General features: G+C 36.8%; 1 protein-coding gene across 1 annotated transcript in view; it reads right to left on the bottom strand.

Annotated features, from left to right (window-relative positions):
* LOC126640159 (protein eyes shut homolog) overlaps nucleotides 1–12,174 on the bottom strand; it is a 673,551-nt gene that overhangs the window by 428,175 nt on the left and 233,202 nt on the right. The gene's annotated exons all lie outside the window — the stretch shown is intronic.

Here is a 12,174-nt window from a genome sequence, read left to right as displayed (position 1 = left end):
AAAATTCCAGATTAATTACTTTTATTTACATAGATTGTTCCTATAGTTCAATATATTCACCAATAAAGACTATCCAATTGGAATTACTTATAGGTTTAAATATCAAAAATTAGGGTTATATTGAAATATATAATGATAAATTATAAATATAAAATAATAACAGCTGTAATTGTGGCAAGGCAAGAAGGTTTTTAAGACCAGCTGGCAAGAAATGAAAAAATTGAAATTTCAAAATTAACTTTATTACACAGTAATTATAAAGTGAAATAGCACAGGTTTCCCCTAAAAGGAATACAAAACTAAAATGAGATGCGTCTTGGTGGTGATCTAACTGTACTACTTATTTTCTCAAAATGAAATTGAAATGCAGGGACTTTTGATAAATGATGCAAGACATAAAATTCCTTGAAATATTTTTTAAGACATTCACTATGAGAGATATGATGGTGCACTTTTATGCTTGTAAGTGCGTACCACAACTTCCATCTACATCTCTCAAAATACTAACTGACAAACAACGTGGATAGGAGAAGAGAAACAAAGGGAAAAGTGAGAAAATTCATGGGCTAAGGTGACAGTTTAATACATAAAGAAAAAGGCAAACCTGCAAGCAAAGCAAAACAAGGAATTTATTGACTGCTTCCCATGGGCAGGCAGGTGTTCAGCCATCTCCAGGAAAGCAGGGCTCCAGCATGTTTAACAGTTACTGGGAAAAATGAATCGCATCAGTGTGAATGTATGCCCACTTCCTCCTCCTTTCCCAGGTTTATATGCTGAGCATGAAGCCATATGGTATGGGCAGATCCTGTCCCTCTACTCAGCCCTAGTAAAGTCATATGGAGTACTGTATTCAGCTCTGGGCTTCTCAGTACAAGAGACACATGGATCTCCTGGAGCAGGTTCAGGAGAGGGCTATAAAGACTAATAAGGGGTTGGAACATCTCTCTTATGAAGACAGGCTGAGGCAGCTGGACCTTTTCAGCCTTGAAAAGAGATGGTTGAGAGGGCACTTCATCAATGTTTGCAAGTATCTGAAGGGAGGCTGTCAAGAGGATGCATCTAGGCTCTTCTCAATGGTGCCAAACAACAGGACAAGAGGCAATGGGCATAAACTGATGTACAGGAAGCTCCACCTCAATGTAAGGAAGAACTTCTTTTCTGTGAGAGTGAGTGTGCACCGGAACAGATTGCCCAGAGAGGGTATGTAGTCTCCCTCACTGGAGATATTCAAGAACCACCTGGGCACAATCCTATGCAATGTGCTCTAGGATAACCCTGCTTAAGCAGGGAGGTTGGATCAGATGACCCACTGTGGTCCCTTCCAAACTGACCCATTTTGTGATTCTCTGATTGCTCTTGTATCAGCTTGGATCAGCTGTCCCGGCTGTGTCTCACCCCAACTTCTTGTGCATCCCCTGGTGGGGCGGAGTGGGGAGCAGAAAAGCTCTTGATTCTGTGTAAGTTCTCTTCAGCAATAACTAAAATACTGATGTGCTATCAGCACTGTTTTCAGCACAAATCCAAGACACAGCTCATTACTAGATACTGTGGAGAAATTTAGCTTTAGCCAGCTCAAATCAGTATATTACAGATAATTCAAGAACCTTCTACTGATTTTTCGGGTGTGTGGGCCAGAGGAGGTGTGGATGAGAACAAATAAGGAATGCTGAAGACAAAAACCAGCTTTTCACACAAAGGAGTGAATAGCAAGGAAGAAGTACAGAAATACTGGAACCTTTGTCTAGTCTGTGTATAATTATAAAACCAAATATAAAATTACAGTATTTGCAATAAATCTATTAACATACTGCAGAAATAAGTACTTTAAGATAATGGGGAATATTTTTATTTAGTGGAGATCAATAGTGCAATATTCACATTAATATGAATGTTAGGTATATAAAAATATTTTGTACACTTAAGGAAATTGCTTTTGTTCACAATTTACTCTCAGCTTCCTAACTGAGCCAAAGAAAATAAAACATCCCACAACATCCTATTGTTGTGCTCTAGTGGAAAGTGTACACAGGAGATTGGACTTGGCAGGTACCCTAGAAAAATGAACTGAAAGAGGCTGCTGTGCAATTCTGTCTTTGACCAGTGCCCTGGTACTTGCACCATGCTAAGCTCTATATTGGTACAAATTAGAAGGCAGTTCTGAAATCTGTTTATCCCCTGTGACATGCAAAGATTCAGTAAAGAGCTCTGCTCTTTCACACTCCTTAAATCCACTTTCTTGTTTAGTGTCACACTCTCAGGATCACTATGGCTTACTCGGTATCACTAAAACTAAGAACTTAAAAATTTCAGAAAAAGATATTTTGTGAACAATATCTAAATTCAAGAATAGAGAAGCCAAGTTCATCTGTTGTGCTATAGCAGATCTAACTATCAAAGAGGCTATCCTCCCTGTAAGTCAGCATTAGGGCAAAAAAGGTCTCAATCTGCTCTTATCAAGAAGAGCTTCAAAAACATTGGCAGGATGGTAATACCACAGAATAATACACTTCAAATTCACTTTATTTTCAACTGTGCAAATTATTACTTTTCTTGTATCTGAATGTTGAGGGCAACTCTATAACATTGTATTCTACAGCATTATAAAAAAGGAAGGTCATGTAATTAGATCCTTCCAAGTAAGACTGAATCTGTTGGAAAGAACTGGAATGGCTTTTAATGATATCTCCATATTCTACCATTACTATGAAAGCAATATTTAGAGGAAAAATGGATTTTAAGTACAAGTTTCAGACATATGTAGAGAGTAAAACTCCTTTTTGTCATTCCTACACTAAAAAGAACTTGTGAGATTTGTGGTGAACCTAGACTATAATTATTACAGCAGTTATGATACAATAGACTAAAAGATGAAAATGAATGCATATAATACAGTAAAACTAATTAAATTTTTAAAAAAATTTAAAAAGTAATTTTTAAGTATCAGTTCTAACAAAGAAAATAACTTCCTCAATAGTAGGGTCTCAAATGTTCTTGCCAAAATGCACAAACTAAAAATAATTTTGATAATTTGTATAGAAAATAATTTACTTGAAGATGTTAAAATTTCCTCTTTAAATTCAACACCTATATTCTAATATCCACTGAAAAAATCAGGCCAAATACGTCCCTAACTTTAATGCCTTAGGGTCACTAGATTAATCCATTCTGATATGAATAAAAATTTTCATTTAAATTACTTATAAGAGCAAAATGTATTAAATTTGTAATATGATGCATTGTAGACACAAAAAGACTGGCAACTGGTTGTTACTGTAACCTAGACAGTCTGTCATTCTCTTCCAGTGTAAATGACATTTATTTTGAAAACTGTATTTTTAAATCCTTTTCCAAAGTATGAAAACTTAATTAAAATAATCTTGCTGAATAAAACCAAATATTCTGTAAAGTTGGTGTGAGAGACAGAATACAATACCACAGAACTTGCACTTTGCTTAAAATGTCACCTGTTAAGTTTTCCATAGCTCAGACTGTGCAAGATATGTTACTGGGCTGAAGACACCTCTTGGAGTTTTGCTTTACAGACTGTACTTACCTTGCTAGAAATAGTGCCTCCACACATCAAAGAAAAGAGAAAAGTACCTCACACATATCATATTTGGGGGGGTTAATGTATTAATGGCAACCTGGGGGCTCCCCTATGTGTCAGAGTGCTGTAGGAGGCAAGGAAATGCCATAGATGTAAGAGGAACTAGCATGGAGTAATAACAGAAATATAAAATGAAAAGAAGACAGTTATTCTCCTGCTTCTTCAGATCATCCATTTATTGGAACGGATTGGAATGCCTCATATCTTAATAAAGAAAACCCAACAGTCTTTTTTAATTCCCGTTTTATGTTCAACCCACTTCACCAATTGGTGATGCCTCAGTCTTTCTTGGAGCTCATTTGCACAATTCCACACCTGCATCCTAATCTGGAGATTTTCACATTTTCCACCAAGACTTTTAACAATACTTTGAATCAGTGTTAAGTTTTGGGCCCTTCAATCCAGAGAAGGGAAAGGAAGCTGGTGAAGGGTCTGGAGCACAAGTCTGGCGAGGAGTGGTTGAGGGACCTAGGGCTGTTTAGCCTATGTAAAACTGGACTCAGGTGGGACCTTATTGCTCTCTACAACTACCTGAAAGGAGGTTGTAGTGAGGGGGTGGTTGGCCTCTTCTCCTATACCACAACTACATCACACACTTCTAGAATGGGTCAGTTTATTTTGTCTGCAGACCTCTCTCAGTTATCTTAAAATCATTCCCTGTATGGAAAGACACTAGTATGATACTTAACACTTAGTTTAAAGCTTCAAAATCTTAATTTAGACAGATATGTGTATTCAAACATGTCCCATCTTGACCATGATTGAGCATGGTAAAAGATCACTCTTAGCTGACTTTTTATACAAGAAAAAACCCAAGAAAATAATACAGAGCAAAAAACATATTAGCTGAGCTATCTGAGATCAAAAGCAATGTAAAGATAAACTGGCATATGGAAAAGTAATATGATAGCACCTCATAATTAAAGAAAAACCAAGCTGGGCTGACTATTACATGAAAAATTCAGATATTTATCCTCTTACAGGAAGATGCAGAAGATACATCTTGAAAAAATATGGTATACAATAATATCTACCAGTTATCACTTTTTGAAATACTTTGATATAAATACGTTTTCTGAATACAAGCAAACAAACAGAAAAACAAATAAATAAAACATATACAAATAAAATAAATTATAAATAAATGCTTTAGTCTCCTTAGAAGACATTTTTGAGAAGAATTTGTCTTTTGTCTCCCATAAATTAGGTTTGATACACTATAGTTCAATCATCATATTCTAAAACAACCCTCTTACAATTCTAAAAACATGTTGCCTCAAAATTAGCAATTGACTGCAAAGAACAAGTACTTGTTTTGTCACGTTTACATTAATCTTTCGAGTATCATAAGGTCCTTTTAACATCATTTAAGTGTTGTCTCATTCAGCCTGTTATGAGTAAATAAGCTGTTAACAAAAGCTTTCTAAGTATACTGCACAGAAAACTAGGGCTGATAAGGTCACTGAGCTTTTTTTTTTGTATTTCATGTTAGAAAGATTTATTATAGCATAGTGACTAATACCAGAGACCTAGATTTCCCATTTCTAAAGTACTTTGTGTCAGTAATAGGTTTATTTCAGGCAATTATTTAAATTTTCTTATATTAAGTCAAGTTAAATTGGTGCTAATTGGACTGCAGAAAATTTGAAAGCTTGACACTTATTTGAAGTATTTTTTTCTGTCTTTAGACAAGGTTTGATTTCCACTCTGATTGGGAAAGCAAAGAGAACTTTACAAGATAAGATTAGACTATAGGAAACAAAGTAATTAAAACAGATTAATTTGTTTTGCCTAAAACTTTGACAACATTTGTTTTCATTAAATATCAATTTGGGATCTAAGATATGCATGTATGACTTTTGAGAACTATATCTGCCCATTTAAAGTGAATGTGAGAACCAGAGGGATAAAATACAAAAACATCACCTGCAGTTTTGCTGTTATTTAGATATTTAAACTTTAGAGAGGAGCAACAGAGACCATCAGAAGCAGAAATCTACCTAAGTAAATTAATTCTTGCTTTATTCCTGAGCTCAGTCATAGAGAGCCTCAGATCAAGCATCAAATCTTACTGGTTTTACCACTTTCTACTAAAAAGAATAGAACTTCAAAAATTCATAATCTTGTGACAGGTCAAAGGGAACATACCATACAAAAAGTCTAGAATTTAATGGCACTCTTATTAGTGTTTTAACAGTCTGATAGTCCCAATTATCAGTACTGAAAAGCATAGACATTAAAATGTTTAAAATAGTTTTATCCAAATCCCTTCCAGTTCTTGCCAGTACCTAACTCTTTCCACTGGTAGTGTTCTCATACTTCAAATGTGCTTGTGGGTCCTAAGTGTGACACTACAATTTACTACCAGAAATTGTAAATTAGGGATGGAGGGAGGGGAATTCCAAGGCTTTACCAGCATCATGACATCCTTGCTAGAAGGACTGTGATGAGCCTGGTGGAGGATTTCTTTCTTCTCTTTGAAGCAATATGATACTGATATTACCTTGTCTTGGGCTCTGCTTGGGTTTCCCTTTACACCTTTCCCTGTCACAGCCCCTTTCTTTCTCCCAGGCTGTCAGCCTGGCAGTGCCTCCCTGACACCCCATTCCCCAACACCCATGCACACAAATGGCTGTGGTTTGTCAGGCAGTGACAGCAGGAAGGTGTCACCCCCTCTACAGCAGGGTCACCCCCAGACCTGAAGCTGGAGCAGGGGAGGCAGCAGTCATTGACCCACGTGCAGGGATTAAACCAGCAACACTCTGATCAGGCCATGGCAAAGGTTGAGCCCCTGCACTGCTGGGTCAGCATATAGGCAGGGCATACCCCTGCTGAGGGCAGAAATCATACCTACTGAATTACAAAATGAAAAAATCAAGCTACACCTAAAGATATAACACTTAAGAATTACAGTTTACTTCACCGTCGAATAAACTTACAAAAAGGGATGCAAAACAAGATAAATGTGAAGACAGTGCAAGTAAAATCTAGTAATTCTCATCTGCATGTTGTAAACATCATGACAAAAACACCATAGTTGTCAATATTGTCAGAAGAAAAGGCAATGTGATATTATCACATTGTAGCTGGGCAAGTTGCAAATACCCATCACTCTAAAATAAGTATAACTTTGTACAAAAAACTATATTCATATTTAATTCCTCATCTGTCTATAACATGAATGCCTCCAGAATACTAAGATTATTATTATTATCATAGGTTTTAATTTTCTTCTCTATTAGGTATCTTTTACTTTGTCTGTAATAGCCTTATTTAAAACTGAAGCATTTATGCATTTTTACAGTCAAATGGCAATAAAAGACAAAGTGTGCTCTATAGCTAAATACTGAACTTCTCTTACTCTTTTTGGGACACAAAGAATTCCACTATTTGTAAAGCAATGTATTATTCATACTACAGTTTAAATGTCACATAAAAAATGAGAACAATACTGTGCCTGAAGGATTTTCAGACTCAGTCAAATAAAGATCTGCACAAGTTATGGAACAGATGGCATCTGTGACCAGCAACAACCACCCAAGCCTGCCCCAGTATGCCTCTGTAGACACCTGGAAGCTGAACGGTAAGTTAAGCCACCACAATGGGAACTCGAAAAAAGATAAAGGTGGTACTACTATCTGGGTGTTATCTCAGACTTAGGAGGAGGTTAACAAAACTTGGTATTTTCCCTTTCCCCCTTACAAGCCAGTTTAAAGCTCTGTCAACAAGGCCCACTGGCTCCTGTGCTAGAATTCTTTTTCGCTTCTGAGGTGAAGATGCAGGTGATGCAGATCCCATCTCAGATACAGATGTCACATGTCAGTAGACCAGGTGTTCAGTAGATCATCCCATGGTCAAAAACCTATGATTTTTCTGATTGCATCAGTCTCGGAGCCCTTCACTGACCTGATGGATCTGCCTATTCCTATCAATACTATTCCTTGTTCCAGAAGGGTGGGGTTAGGGTTAGGGAAATCACTACCTGTGCTCCTGATCTTTCAACCAATTGTCCCAGGGCCTTGCAGTCTCTTTTGATTGTCCTTAGACTTCTCTTTGCTATTTTGTCACTGCCAGCTTGAACAACTAATAACAGATAATAATCAGAGCCCTCTACTAGATAGGAGAATTTTCCAGTGATGTCCCTTATGTGAGCCCCTGGGAGGCACTAATATATGATTCATTTAATTAGCATAGCACACCATCTTCACTATCTGGTTCAAATGAGAATTTCATAACTTATACTAGTACTTTAGTCTGGCTGTGATGATCCAAGTCACGTAATCAGTGAGCCAGAGAGTTGTCCCATAATTTTCTTTTTTCCACTACAAGTTAGGGAAAAAAACCCAGTGGAATTACTAAGAAAACTACTTGATTCTTATCATGAAATGTCAGCAGACATACTTCCAGAGAACACAATATTCCATGATGCTGCCATGGCTATGCTTTTCAGAAGTAAAAACAGTAAAAACTTTACAGTAACTGTTCTAACATATAGCATGTTATTTTCTGCAAAGTGAAAACATCTCTCAGCAGTCATTACTTTAGATATTTTTTGCTGTGACTGATTGAAATATCCACAGGTTTTAAAGTGATGAATTACTTGTTTCTATCTAACTAGTTCTCAGTCACGAATTTTTGAATGCATAGTAAAACACACCAAAGCATGAGAAATTGTTATTAATATTAATATTAATATTCTTATTTAATTTAAAATGTTTTATTTTAGAAATACTACAATACTTTAATATAAAAGATATTAAGTACATTTACAACTTGCACAAAGCTCAAAGAAATACCTCATAATCACAGAAGAATAGACTGGTCATTATGATGTATAATGTTCTTTTGTGGTGCTCTCACATCAGAGCTGCTGAAAAGTTCCTTTGTTACAGCATTTGTAGCAGAGCAATTTGTGTGGAAATTGAGATTTCAATCCCCTGGGCCTTGGTAACTCTTACTGAATAGAAGCTCCTTTAAAGCATGCACAATGACATACTTGAATATATTCAAAGATCCCTCCAAAGTTTCACTTGCTGAAAAGTACAGACTCTCCTAGCTAGCAGTAACAGCTAAGGAACACATCTAACAGTTGCATCAGGGCTTTCCCAGATTTGTTGTAGGTATAATTAATGTGAACCACTGATTTTAGCTCTAGAAGCCCTAGATGATATAAATACTCAACTAATACCTTCTTATAATAAAATCTAGATATAGAGCTATAGAACCATTAAAGTTGCAAAAGACCTCTGAGATCATCAAGTCCAACCATTAACCTGGCGCCATGTTCACAGTTAAACCATATCCCCAAGTGCCACAGCCACACACCTTTTGAACATTTCAAGGGATGGTGATTCTACCACTTCCCTGGGCAGCCTATTCCAATGCCTACTCACTCTTTCAGAGCAGAAAATTTTCCTAATATCCCATTTAATCGTCCCTAGTACAACTTGCAGCCATTTCCTCTGATCTTGTCACTTGTTACCTGGGAGAAGAGAACAACCCCCACCTCACTACAACCTCCTTTCAGGTAGTTGTAGAGAGATATAAGGTCCTTGCTCCCTCAGCCACTCATCATAGGACTTGTGCTCCAGACATTCCACCAGATTCACCACTCTTCTCTGGACACCTTCTAGAATCTCGATATCCTTCTTGTAGTGAGGGTCCAAAACAGAATACAGTATTCAAGAAGCAGCCTCACTGGAAGTGCTCACTTGATTCCCTAGTACTCAACCATAAGCTCTCAAATGTTCTCAAAGCCTCCTTTAAGTACTGGAAGTATAGTCCTATCCTCTGAATTCTTCATTCCAAGCAGCTCAAAAAATCTTCAGGGAAAGATTCTACATCTGCTTTACCCCAAAACTACTGGTCTGAGAGATGATATTGATATTATCTATTTCAGTTACTGGCCATTGTCTCAGTTTGATTAAATGTTCCTTTTCTGGTAAATAGTATGTGGGTGTCCTAAGAAAGAGATTTATGTAGTATATAGAGCCTCATGATCAAAAAGTTAAGTTAAACCACAAAACTTCACAGAAGCACTTTCATAATTAGGATACAGTGTTTAACCATGATTCTATTGCTGTAAGCCATGGTTCCTGGAGAAAGGAATTATAATTGTTGCTGTTATTATTATTACTACTATACTTATATATTGAAATTTTGTGGCAACAAGACAGAATCTACAAGAATGGTGTCAATATTCTTGAATGCTTCAGCAAAGTCCATTATTTTGAGAGAGGCAACCAGCCTTTTCATGAAAGTCAGATGCTGAAGGACTTAAGAAACTAAAAAACAGAGGAAAGAACTATCAGCATGTCTAAGTACCGTAATGCAATAGAGTGTTAGAGTCCCAAATGAAGACATTCAGACCAGAACTACTGTAGCCATATTACTATGGCTTTGTATTTGGCTTTAGTGCCACCCTTTAGAGGAACACTTACCTTGGGGCTGCATTATTCTGATGCAGCTGTTTCTTTTTTCCATTCAATACAGCTTGCAAATTTTGAACTGTGATATACAATATGCTTACTGCGGTCAGTTGTATGAGTGTAAGGGAACATTTTCCTCCATTTTCACTAATAAATTAAATAATTGTTCTCAAATGTTTCCAGATCTACTTGACATGGAGCAACATATCAAATAAACTGGTAGAATGCATAAATGGCTCACCTACTGGATATTTTATATGGAAAATATTTCTTCTGGGTTGTTTTGTTTTGAGAGCCTTTTGTTTTGTCTGTTTGTTTTTTCCTAGTTTGTATTTATTATTATTAAACTAGCCACAGAAAGAGAGAAAATGTGGGGGAGAATACATCATCATAATCTTACATTATATGCAAGAATTAGGTTCAAGGCATTGTTTCGGTCAATAGGGAGTGATGCATGCAAAAAGCAGCAGAAGTAATTTGAAATTCTTTATTCATATAGGAACCACTATGAATGTGTGGGAAACTTGGGGAAAGTGTGAGAATCAAATTGAAATTTTCTCCCAATCCATGATACCACTTTAAGCAATGGATACAATGGGAAATGGGTCTTGTTCCTAGCATGTGCATGACTGCATGAACAGTGTCCTTTTTAACAATATAAAGTGGTGTTTTCTACATTGTTGCTATTCATAAATAACACAGTTTCTTTTCAGCAGTCAAAATAAGAAGCAGCTCTAGTTCTATTCCTCTTTTACTGACAAGCTAGAAATCCAGAAAAAGAAGCTGGCCCTGTTTGAAGATAAATAGTAATTAACTGCACAACACATTGGTGAAATCACCTTAGAATCACTATATTAAATACATTTAAATTAGACAGTAATGAGCACGAAGAACAAACACTTCACATTTAGATATTCTTTGCCAAAAAACCAGGATTTTTCTCCCTAAAGACACAGATCTGTAACCCAAAACAATTATATTTCACTAAACAAGGGGAGCATACTGTCATCCAAGTTCCTAATCACCCGATTTAATTTGTATACACACTGAGAGTTGATGTTGCCAAATGCGCATTATGAATGGACCATAGCATTGCATATTTTCAACATAATCTGTACAAAAAATTAGGTAGTTATTGACTTTGTCTCCTTAAGGACCAGAGACTCAGCATGACCTATAGAGACCTTTCTTTCTTACAATTCAGCTGTTCAGTAACTTCATTTCTTTGAAATTGGAAGCCACCGCTATATGGCCTGATAACCTTTACAGACTACATAAAATAAATGTTTCCTCAAATAAAAAAGTATGTGCTGGACTATGTCTTCCTGTTTCTGAAGCTGTAAATACAATATTTGAAATCAAATTATGGAAAAGTCACATCCAAATACTGAACTTAGGTAACAAAGATTAGACGCAATAATCTAACTTGGTTTCTGTTGTGGCATACAAAACACTGGGCTAAACATAAATTTTGGTATTCAATTCTTGTATTTATTTCCTGTAATTCAGTACCCTATTGGCTGCCCCTGAAGGTGCTGAGAAAGCTGACATTTCCTTGAAAGGCTACTTGCTATTACATCTGGAAAAAAAAGGAAATTGGGGAGGGTCCTCAGTGACTAGGAAAAGGAAACATTGAATTTATCACCCCCAAAAAATGAAAGAATGATACAGGGAGCAATAGGTCAGTAAGTCCCAGTTTGGTCCTTGGGAAGACTGTGGAGAGAATCCTTTTGGAAGCCATTTCTAGGCAATAGAAGAAAGAGGTGAATGGGAAGAAACCAGTATAGGTTGAGAGCAGCCCTGTGAAGAACTTGTGGATACTCAATTGGGTATGAGCTGTCAATTTGCACTTGTAGCCCAAAATTTCAGCCATATCCTGAGCTGTATCAAAAGCATGGTGGACAGCAGGTTGAGGGAGGGGATTTTGTCCCTCTACTCTGCTCTTGTGAGACCCTACCCCTTGAGTACTGCCTCCAGCTCTGGATGGAAAGGTATGGACCTGCTGAAGAGGGTCTAGAGGAGGGTCACAAAAATGATCAGAGGGCTGGAACACCTATGAAGAAAGGCCGAGATGTTGGGGTTGTTTAGCCTGGAGAAGAGAAGGCTCTGAGGAGACTTTTATTGCAAGCTTCCAATAGT

Source organism: Myiozetetes cayanensis, unplaced genomic scaffold (assembly GCF_022539395.1).
Source record: "Myiozetetes cayanensis isolate MyiCay16 unplaced genomic scaffold, myiCay2020 scf2-11, whole genome shotgun sequence".
In the NCBI taxonomy this organism is placed as follows: domain Eukaryota; kingdom Metazoa; phylum Chordata; class Aves; order Passeriformes; family Tyrannidae; genus Myiozetetes; species Myiozetetes cayanensis.
Note: the sequence above shows the minus strand (reverse complement) of the source record. Positions and strands in the feature narration are given on the sequence as shown.